Raw genomic sequence first — 10,703 nt, 5'->3', positions numbered from 1 at the left:
CCCAGTAATGGGATGGCTGGGTCGAATGGAATTTCTAGTTCTAGATCCCTGAGGAATCGCCACACTGACTTCCACAAGGGTTGAACTAGTTTACAATCCCACCAACAGTGTAAAAGTGTTCCTATTTCTCCACATCCTCTCCAGCACCTGTTGTTTCCTGACTTTTTAATGATTGCCATTCTAACTGGTGTGAGATGGTATCTCATTGTGGTTTTGATTTGCATTTCTCTGATGGCCAGTGATGGTGAGCATTTTTTCATGTGTTTTTTGGCTGCATAAATGTCTTCTTTTGAGAAGTGTCTGTTCATGTCCTTCGCCCACTTTTTGATGGGGTTGTTTGTTTTTTTCTTGTAAATTTGTTTGAGTTCATTGTAGATTCTGGATATTAGCCCTTTGTCAGATGAGTAGGTTGCAAAAATTTTCTCCCATTTTGTAGGTTGCCTGTTCACTCTGATGGTAGTTTCTTTTGCTGTGCAGAAGCTCTTTAGTTTAATTAGATCCCATTTGTCAATTTTGGCTTTTGTTGCCATTGCTTTTGGTGTTTTAGACATGAAGTCCTTGCCCATGCCTATGTCCTGAATGGTAATTTCAGGTTTTCTTCTAGGGTTTTTATGGTTTCAGGTCTAACATTTAAGTCTTTAATCCATCTTGAATTGATTTTTGTATAAGGTGTAAGGAAGGGATCCAGTTTCAGCTTTCTACATATGGCTAGCCAGTTTTCCCAGCACCATTTATTAAATAGGGAATGCTTTCCCCATTTCTTGTTTTTGTCAGGTTTGTCAAAGATCAGATACTTGTAGATATGTGGCGTTATTTCTGACGGCTCTGTTCTGTTCCATTGATCTATATCTCTGTTTTGGTACCAGTACCATGCTGTTTTGGTTACTGTAGCCTTGTAGTATAGTTTGAAGTCAGGTAGTGTGATGCCTCCAGCTTTGTTCTTTTGGCTTAGGATTGACTTGGCGATGCGGGCTCTTTTTTGGTTCCATATGAACTTTAAAGTAGTTTTTTCCAATTCTGTGAAGAAAGTCATTGGTAGCTTGATGGGGATGGCATTGAATCTGTAAATTACCTTGGGAAGGATGGCCATTTTCATGATATTGATTCTTCCTAATAGGAACAGCTCCGGTCTACAGCTCCCAGCGCGAGCGACGCAGAAGACGGGTGATTTCTGCATTTCCATCTGAGGTACCGTGTTCATCTCACTAGGGAGTGCCAGACAGTGGGCGCAGGTCAGTGGGCGAGTGCACCGTGCGCCAGCCGAAGCAGGGGCGAGGCATTGCCTCACTCGGGAAGCGCAAGGGGTCAGGGAGTTCCCTTTCCAGGGGTGACAGACAGCACCTGGAAAATCGGGCCACTCCCACCCGAATACTGTGCTTTTCCGACGGGCTTAGGAAGCGGTGCCCCAGGAGAGTATAGCCCGCACCTGGCTCAGAGGGTCCTACGCCCACGGAGTCTCACTGATTGCTAGCACAGCAGTCTGAGATCAAACAGCAAGTCGGCAGCGAGGCTGGGGGAGGGGCGCCCGCCATTGCCCAGGCTCGCTTAGGTAAGCATTTGGTATTTTTAACTTTTGGGGATGCTATCACTCACCATCACAGAAGGCCTGGTCCCCTGTCCATCGGCTGTAGTAGTACTTGGATTTGATTTCCACCAAACCAATTGTAGAAGTCACACCTACTCCTCAGGTGATCCACCCAACTCGGCCTCCAAAAGTGCTGGCATTACAGGCATGAGCCACCGTGTCTGGCGCTCTTTTTAAATTTAAAAAAAGATTTTTTTGGCCAGGCACAGTGGTCACACCTGTAATCCCAACACTTAGGAAGGCTGAGGTGGAAGGACTGCTTGAGCCCAGGAGTTTAAGACCAGCCTGGGTAACATAGGGAAACCACTTCTTCCTTAAAAATACAAAAAAATTAGCCAGGCATGTTGGTGCATGCCTGCAGCCCCAGCAGCCCCTGCAGCCCCAGCTACTTGGGAGGCTGAAGTGGGAGGATTGCTTGAGCCAGGAGTTCGGGGCTGCAGTGAGCTACGATCTTGAGGCAGGGTAAGCAGTCAAGAAAGTGACCGTGTCCTTTGGATGCACCAACCACGGCACTGAGACATGCGACCTGTGAACAAGCAAGTACAGCTACTGCCCATGTGCACCAAGAGGACGACCCAGAATGTGCTTAGAGTAACACCTCTTCCCAGCTACTTAAAGGGAGTTTCCCTTGTAATAATCAGCGCTGTCTCATCCTTTTGAGCAGCCTGCCCTGAATTCTCTCTCTCAGGGTGAACCGTGTATTTTGCACTTCACTATTTTTTTTGAGACGGGGTGTCGCTCTGTCACCCAGACTGGAGTGCAGTGTTGCAATCTCAGCTCACTGCAACCTCCACCTCCCGGGTTCAAGCAATTCTCCCATCTCAACCTCCTGAGTAGCCAGTATTACAGGCACATGCCACCACACCCAGCTAATGTTGGCCAGGCTGGTCTGAACTCCTGAGCTCAAGTGATCCACCTGCCTCGGCCTCTGAATGTGCTGGGATTACAGGCATGAGCCACTGTGCCCTGGCTATTCTGCACTTAACTTCCAAAATACTTTTCCTTTGCAATTGCTCTATGCTGCATTGTCTTTGCCTTGTGATTCTTGTTTAAATTCTTATTTATTTTTCATTTAATTTAATTAATTTATTTATTTTGAGACACAGTCTCACTATGTTACCCAGGCGGGTCTTGAACTTTTGAGCTCAAGTGATCTGCCAACCTTGGCCTCCCAAGGTGCTGGGATGACAGGCATTAGCTACAACACCCAGCCTAAATTCTTTTAAACTTAGTACAGTGGTCCCACAACAGCTGTCAATAATCTCGCCACTGCACTCCAGTCTGGGCGACAGTGCAAGGCCTCATTTCAGAAAAAGATATTTTTAAAAAGTAAAAAAACTTAATTTTTTTTTTTTCTTAAAGACAGGGTATCCCAGCCGGGAACGGTGGGTCACGCCTGTAATCCTTACACTTTGTGAGGCTGAGGTGGGTGGATCACCTGAGGTCAGGAGTTCAAGACCAGCCAGGCCAACATGGTGAAATCCCATCTCTACTAAAAACATACAAAAATTAGCTGGGCGTGGTGGTGGGTGCCTGTTATCCCAGCTACTCGGGAGGCTGAGGCAGGAGAATCACTTGAACCGATGAGGCAGAGGTTGCAGTGAGCTGAGATCACACCACTGCCCTCTAGCCTGGTCAACAGAACGAGACTCTATCACAAAACAAAACAAAACAAAACAAAACAAAACAAGACAGGGTCTCCCTCTGTTGCCGAGACCGAAGTGCAGTGGTGCCGTCATAGCTCACTGCACCCTTGACCTCCCAGGCTCAAGTGATTCTCCTGCCTCAGCAGCTGGGACTACCGGCACATATCACCATGCCTGGCTAATTTTTTAATTTTTTGTGGTGATGGTCTCACTATATTACCCAGGCTGGTCTTGAACTTCTGGCCTCAAGTGATCCTCCTACCAGGGCCTCCTTGCAAAGAGCTGGGTCGACAGGAGTGAGCCACCATGCCCGGCTCCCTGAAGCGGCCTGTTCCTTGAGCATGATGTGTAGCAGGGGGAGCTGGAGTGAGAGCAGCACCGTGGGGAAGGGAAAGGACAGCCACCCTGAGCTGTGTGACCTTAGGCCAGACCGCTCTTCTCCAAGCCAGGTCAACCACATGGGTGATTTCAGGAGCCGGTGCCCGCTCAGACAAGCTGGATTTTAGCTTCCTAGGGGGATGGGAACCTGTGAGGGTTTAGAGATGCTGGCAGCACCTTTTTCCTGGGAGAACTTTCCAAACAGGGAACAAACAGAGTCACCCTGGCCCCACTGAGGGAGGGTCCTACCAGAAACCCTCACCACTGTCATGCTCCATGCTGGTGGTGATGGTGATGTCATCGATGTAGGTGGTGGGTGTTGTGTACAGAAGCACAGACCGCTGCAGTCCTGCATAGTTGAAGAAGTCAAAATCTGTGTTCCGGACAAAGTAACCCTTGAGATACCTAGGGTGGGAGGACTATGGTTCGCTGGGCCCTTGCCCTGGGTCCCTTACCTCAGTTCACAGGCCTCCCCCGCCTCCCCAGATCCAGGGCCTCCACTCTGCGAAGGCCACCCTGACCCTAGCAAGAAGACTACAAGGTTGGGCAGGAAGGTGCGTGCGTGCGTGCGGTGGAGGCAGGATGGTACCCACATAAAGTGTCGGTCATATCATGATTGGTCCCTGGTGGCAGGGTGGAGGGAGTGAGTGTGTTGTTGGTGGCGACAGTGATGCGGAGGTGGGAGGGCAGAGGCCCCACCAGGACCAGGCTGCTGATGTCGACCTGGAAGGGGAGACAGCCCCTCTTACCCTCCAGCGCTTCGATCCCATTCACCCACTGCAGACACAGGAGATATGGGGAAGGGGCGTCAGGTCAGGGCACGAGAAGGGATCCTGCTACCAGGCACTCCCTCACATAACCTGCAGCATGGGGCTCAGGGGCCTGCCAGCCAGACGGGAAGAATGACATCCCAATGGGGTAGAGCAGGCCACCTATCCCCCTACACAGGGCACAGCCCCCAGGACAAGGCAGGGCACCCCATTGTCCCACCCCAGAAGATAGGCTGTGGGTGGCAGTTGGGGGTCCCATGCTGTTCAGCAGCCATGCCCACCCACCTACCCTGCCTCCTCCTGGCCACACTGACCACGACAGCATAGGAGTGAGCACTGCCAATCCTCAGCACCACTCTTGTGTGCAGGTCCTGGGTCCGTCGCTCTGGCAGGGTCACTTCCCATTCGTACCACATCTGGCCAACAAAATGCCACAGCCACCAGTCCTGGCCAATGTCGTTGAAGGTGGAAGGAACCGGCATGTTCAGGGTGGGGCCTGACTGTGGAGAGAAGGGCCGGGCTCAGCTCCTAGGACCCCAAAGGGATCTGGGACCAGTGTGCTGCACAGCTGTGTCCCCAGGCCTAGCGCAAGCCCTGACACATAGCGGGGACTCTTGACAGAACGGACAGATTACTCGCTGATGACAGGTCAACTGCCAGAGCGGTTTGTGCACCTGGGCCAGTGGGGCCAGGAGTTCCTCCTCAGAGTGGATGGGGCCCAATATCTCCCGAGACAGGAGCGAGCCCAGGGCCACATCCCAGCCCGAGGCAAGAAGGTTCAGACCCATAACTAAGAGACAGATGACCCACTGCCTGGCACAGGGAGGAAGGCTGGTTGGGGGGGATGGGGGAGCTTTGCTTAGGACACTGTGAGTGGGGCACACACAGGCACCCAGTCCTCTTCTCTCTTCCTCCTGTACTGAATGCCTCAAAGTCAGAAAAAGAGGATGTAGATCAGGCAAAAGCGGCTCAGATCTCACCTGGTCCCACTTCTCTGCTAACCACATCCAAGTCAGGAGGGGAACAGGGGTGGCGTCCCTGGCCTGTCACGTTCTGTCCTCTATCTGAACTTGAAAACCAAGGGAACTTCCTGCCTAGGCAGAGCTGACCTCATGACGTCTAAACTGTCCCCTCCTCCCCATCCCTGGGCCCAGCTCTGCGCAGCGCCTGCTGCTCTGGCCAGATGAGTGTCTGGGTGGGTCATGTCTATAATCAGCACTTTGGGAGGTCAACGTGGGAGGATGGCTTGAGACCAGGAGTTCGAGACCAGCCTGGGCAACATAGTGAGACCCTATATCTTAAAAAAAGTAAGTTGTTTTTTGTTGTTGTTGTTGTTTGAGATGGAGTCTCACTCTGTCACCCACGTTGGAGTGCAGTGGCGTGATCTCGGCTCACTGCAACCTCTGCCTTCTGGGTTCAAGCAATTCTCCTGCCTCAGCCTCCCAAGTCGCTGGGATTACACGCATGCACCACCACATCCAAGTAGTTTTTATATTTTTAGCAGAGACAGGGTTTCACCATGTTGACCAGACTGGTCTCGAACTCCTGACCTCAGGTGATTTGCCCATCTCGGCCATCCAAAGTGCTGGGATTACAGGCGTTCGCCACCGAGCCTGGTCAAAATTTTTTTTTTAATTAGCCAGGCGTGGTGGCCCCAGCTAACTTGCAAAGCTGGGGTGGGAGGATCGCTTGAGGTCAGAAATTAGGATTGCAACACTGCGCTCCCGCCTGGGCGACAGGGCCAAACTCAGTCTCAAACAATTTTAAAAATTAAAAATAAACATAAAAAATAGGACACTGCTAGGGCTCAGCCTTCGCCTCGGGAGGGGGCTCGGCAGGAGTGCTTCCTCCTTCTCCTGCATCCTCTGCCTCGGCCCTTCTGGTTCCCCCTGGTCCCCCTGTCCTCCAACCCCGCGTCCCCAAGCCCGCTGACCTTTAACCTCCTCCCAGTTGGGCTCCCAGTCTCAAGGCGCTCAGGTGAAGGAGCCTGAGGGGGTGCCCGTGCTCCCCTACTCCCACTCCCGCCGCCGGGCTTCCGTGCGCCTGCCGGCCCTGCCCCGAGCACGCACCTCTTGCAGCGGACGACGGTAACACTGCTCCTAGAAGCCCAGGCGCCGGTTGTCGGAGCAGTGGGCGCTGAAGCTTCAGAGGCCGTCCAGCTTCTTGAGCTCCCGCGACGGGCTCTCCCGGGGGTACAGCATCCTGCCCTGCAGCCAGCGCGCAGCCCCTTAACAGCGCCGGAGCGCCGCCAGGGCAACGACCAGAGCACGCTTCCCGCTCCTCTGCTCGGCCGCCGTCTGCGGGGCTAAGCGCACCGCGGGAGGAGCCTTGCAGGTGGGTCGCGTGACGCACATGTCACGTGCTGCGCCTGAGGCCGTCCGCGCCATCTTTGTTGAGGGCGAGTGCCAGACCTTGAGGGGCTGGGCGGGGCGGGGCCGGGCGCTGCCCAGTGGAGCCAATGGCTGGGAACCCCGGGGAAACGGGACCCACACCCTCTGCCCCAGCCAAGAAGGGCGACTTCTGCTCTCCTCCTCGGCCCAGGCTGGACGATCCAGGGCCGCAGGCCAGGAGAGGACCCCTGAGATTGGTGGGATTCCCGTTTCTTCAAGGAGCACCTCCACTCACTTTCTCCAGCAGGAATCTTCCATCGCTGTGGCTCATGCCTGTAATCCCAGCACTTTGGGAACCCGAGGGAAGGGGATCACTTGAGGCCAGGATTTGGAGACCCGCCTGGCCAACATGTCGAAGCACCGTCTGTATTAAAAATACCAAAAAAAAAGAAAAATTAGCCGGGCGTGATGATGGGCGCCTGTAATCCCAGCTACTAGGGAGGTTGAGGCTGGAGAATCGCTTGAAGCCGGGAGGCGAAGCTTGCAGTGAGCCAAGATCGTGCCACTGCACTCCGGCCTGGGCGACAGAGTGAGACTCTGTCTCAAAAAAAAAAAAAAAAAAATGCAGGGAGAGGGTGCCCTGCGGGACCCCACTTTACACCAGTAGGGAAGGCACCATGTGGAAGAGGTAGAAGAAGAGATCTGGAGACAGCAAAGGTTTATTGACGGGACTTTCATACAGGAAAGGTGCAGTGGATGTGGCTGGACATGAAAACCATTACTATTTGTAAAAAGCATGCAGCTTACATAACATTTTCACCTAGCATCCTCCACCTGTTGCCGGTGGTAGGTATCCGAGTTCCTGGTGATGAATCTGTACACATCTGCAACAACTTCAATTCTTGCCTCCTCAGAAGAAAGAATTCGACTGAGGGTCATAAGGCATAAAGCCAGAAGGAGGCAAGTTGCAGAACAGGAGTAAAAGTTTATTAAAAAGCAGGCCTGGCACAGTGGCTCAAGCCTGTACATTTAAATGTTAAATCTGCATCCCAAAATGAACACTGGTCTTATATTACATTCATATTTATTTGTTCAATGCACATTTGTCAGGACCTCCTTCGTGATTATTCACAGCTCCTCCTGTAACCTGTTAAATACGTTTAACCATTCTGCTGTCAGATCACCATAGAGGCTGCGGGGTACAATTGATAGTGCAGAATTTAATTATTAATCCATTTAATAATTAAGATTGAATGCTGGATGGGCATGATGTTTCACGCCTGTAATCCCACCACTTTGAGAGGCTGAGGCAGGTGGATCACCTGAGGCCAGGCATTCGAGACCAGTCCGGCCAACCTGGTGAAACCCCATCTCTACTAAACATTAAAAAAAATTTAGCCAGGCGTGGTGGTGCACACCTCTAATCCCAGCTATTCGAGAGGCTGGGGTACGAGAATTGCTTGAACCCAGGAGGCAGAGGTTGCAGTGAGCCGAGATCACAGCCATACACTACTGCCTGGGCCACAGAATGAGACTCTGTCTCAAAAAAAAAAAAAAGATCGACTGCTGTGTGTACTTCCAGGATAACTCTGGAAACATCCTCAGCCCTACAAGACATGCACAAGCAAACCAGTCCAGTGCTATGTCTGATCCCACAATGTCTTTAAATCAATGGCTCTCCTCATGATTTGTATCAGGCCTCCTGGTGGGAAAAGTTGCTCATGATTACAGGGATAGGATTATTCTTCTGCTGTGGACTGTATTGCTGTAACACACTCCCCATGATGCTCCAGCGGATCTCTTCTCTAAGTCCAGGGACTCTCGAGTACTTTCAATTCCGGGTGGATAGGTTCGTTCCGCGGCCCCCTGACTATGCCCCTATTCAATAGGAAGTAGCCAGAATGAATCAGTTGTCTGTTTTCCGTAGAGACAGAATGAAATTGACAGTGGGGAGTTTGTAACCAGGGACCTCAGTTATTTAAATCACCCTCTTTGTTTTTCTTCCTTCCCTCCTCTCTGAATGCTTTACTCCTAACCTCTCTAGATACTCCCCTCTGGCAATGCCTGCTTATCCAATTATGCGCTTAAAAAGTCCAGGCCAGGTGCAGTGGCTAATGGTGACCACGTGACAGTGAGGTGTCCTCACCCCACACTTCCAGAAGCTCTTTATTAACATCCCTGCTCAGCAATCATTCAACAAGACTTCCTTGCATATGTTTCAGCAAAAGTATTCCCACTCGCCTCATTTTCTCTATTTTTAAAATTTTTATTGATTTATTTTTTGAGACGGAGGTTTGCTCATTGCCCGGGCTGGAGTGTAATAATGCAATCTCGGCTCACTGCAACCTCTGCCTCCTGGGTTCAAGCAATTCTCCTGCCTTGGCCTCCTGAGTAGCTGGGATCACAGGTGTGCACAACCACAACCAGCTAATTTTGTATTTTCAGTAGAGACGGGGTTTCTCCATGTTGGCCAGGCTGGTCTTGAACTCCTGACCTCAGGTGATCCACCTGTCTCAGCCTCTCAAAGTTCTGGGATTACAGGCATGAGCAACCACACCTGGCTAGCCTCATTTTTCTCTTTAACTGGGGGGAGTCTTCCTTTTCTGCTGACTCATTGACATGCATATCTCGCTGTGGCCCGGTTTCCTCCTCCATTCAGCCTAGTTAATCTACTTCCAAGGGCTGGGAGCAGCCCAATGTAGACTTAGGACACTGGGCTGAGCCAGGACAGAGCCCTCCACCACTGCTCCATGGGCAACATGGGGTGAAAGAGATAGTTTTAGGGTAACACAATGTACTTTTGTTTTTTTTTTTTTGAGAGGGAGTCTCACTCTGTCGCCCGGGCTGGAGTGTGGTGGTGTGATCTTGGCTCACTGCAACCTCTGCCTCCCAAATTCAAGCGATTCTCCCACCTCAGTCTCCCGAGTAGCTGGGACTACAGGCACACACCACCACGCCTGGCTAATTTTTGTATTTTTAGTAGAGATGGGATTTCACCATGTTGGCCAGGCTGATCTCAAACCCCTGACCTCAGGTGATCCTCCCACCTCAGCCTCCCAAAGTGCTGGGATTACAGATGTGAGCCACTGCACCCGGCAAGTCCCAAATAAGAACCACAGCCTGGCAGATACCCTGATGTTAGCCTGGTCAGACCGTCAGAGGAGAATCCAGCCACATCATGTTGGAAAACCTGTGAGATAAGACATGGTTGCTCTGTTAAACCCCTAAGTTTGTGGCAATTTGTTACACAGCAGTAGAAAAGTAATACACCATCTCTTTATTAAAAGGAAAAAAAACCCACGAAAGTTAAATTAAGAGATCCATAAATTTCAACACAAATGAGAGTGCATACTCCTTTGTGGAACTAAAGTTTTCACACCTGTGTATTGCTATGCAAACAAAACACACTTGTATTGAAAAACTACAGCCAACCCCTTCCAGGACATACACCTCCTACCTGGCCCCCGCGGGCATTTGAATTCATGACTCCGTTTTTAGAATTTCTGGAAACTGTCTAAGTTCTCCTCCTCACAGCCTCCCATCCCAGGAAGCTCAGGCCTCTTGGTTCTCAGGGAAGGTCCTGCTCACATTTTCCAGATGACATCATCCCCACGGGAGCCAAGTCTCTATTTGGAGATGTTTTCTTCCATTCTTTGTGTGTTTTGTTTTGTTTTGTTTTTTACCTTCTTAGACCCAGGAACCAGTCCAAGCAATGTGTGCTTCCCCAACATGTGAACACAAACAGTCGCTTCCCAAACTGAAGAGACACATGCTACCTTAATTACGTGGTTGCTATTGAAACACTCGAGTGACAGACAAAACCTTTCATTTGGGGAGAAAATTAATTGTACACAAACAAGAGCACATTTCATCTGGAATTAAATTCTTCAACATTCTCTTGGCAGAGAACCCTCCGGCCGTTTCTCTCCTTTTCTTTTTGGCATTAAGTCTCACCCCTTTTATGAGAGATTTTCTTGGCAAACAGGGCCAGCCT

The 10,703-nt window shown here is 50.9% G+C and overlaps 1 pseudogene; it reads right to left on the bottom strand.

Moving 5' to 3' along the window:
* Nucleotides 1-6,733, bottom strand: part of LOC129040195 (beta-glucuronidase-like) — a 63,274-nt pseudogene extending 56,541 nt beyond the window's left edge.
* Between the last annotated feature and the right edge of the window lie 3,970 nt (nt 6,734-10,703).

The sequence above is a fragment of the Pongo pygmaeus genome, chromosome 6 (assembly GCF_028885625.2).
Source record: "Pongo pygmaeus isolate AG05252 chromosome 6, NHGRI_mPonPyg2-v2.0_pri, whole genome shotgun sequence".
In the NCBI taxonomy this organism is placed as follows: domain Eukaryota; kingdom Metazoa; phylum Chordata; class Mammalia; order Primates; family Hominidae; genus Pongo; species Pongo pygmaeus.
The sequence above is the reverse complement of the archived record's forward strand: the minus strand, read 5'-3'. Positions and strand labels throughout refer to the sequence as shown.